This window comes from Scardinius erythrophthalmus (genome assembly GCF_964197995.2).
Source record: "Scardinius erythrophthalmus genome assembly, chromosome: 4".
Taxonomy (NCBI): domain Eukaryota; kingdom Metazoa; phylum Chordata; class Actinopteri; order Cypriniformes; family Leuciscidae; genus Scardinius; species Scardinius erythrophthalmus.
Window position 1 is genome coordinate 18,962,174 of NC_138224.1, and position 478 is coordinate 18,962,651.

Consider the following 478-nt stretch of genomic DNA (forward strand, 5'->3'; position numbering starts at 1 on the left):
CGAGTGAGCCGTTTAAATCATTCAGATTTCAACCCGTTTGACTAATTCATTGAGACGATTCGACTCAAAAAAGAGTCTAAAGAGCCGAGCAAAAACAGCACTTTGTTTGCTGAAATATGACCGACAAATGTAACATTGTAGCATTCTCCATAACACTCACCAGCTTTTAAATAATAATAATAATAATAATAATAATAAAATAAAGCAGGCCACAAAACACATTTTATGCAACAGGTAGGCTATTTAGGCTATGTATATACGGATACAAAGATATACTGAAAAATTAAGAATGAGAACTTGAATGAGAAAATTAAGAACTTTGAGCCTTCCATTCCACATTCATTCCATTAAAAGAAGCTGGCCTATATTTTTGCAGGTAACAGCAATTTTGCAAACCGCAAAGCACTTGCTTTCTGTTTCCTTTAGTTTAGTGTGTGATGAAGAGAGGTGTGAAACGCGCGGCGCGCGCGTAACGTGC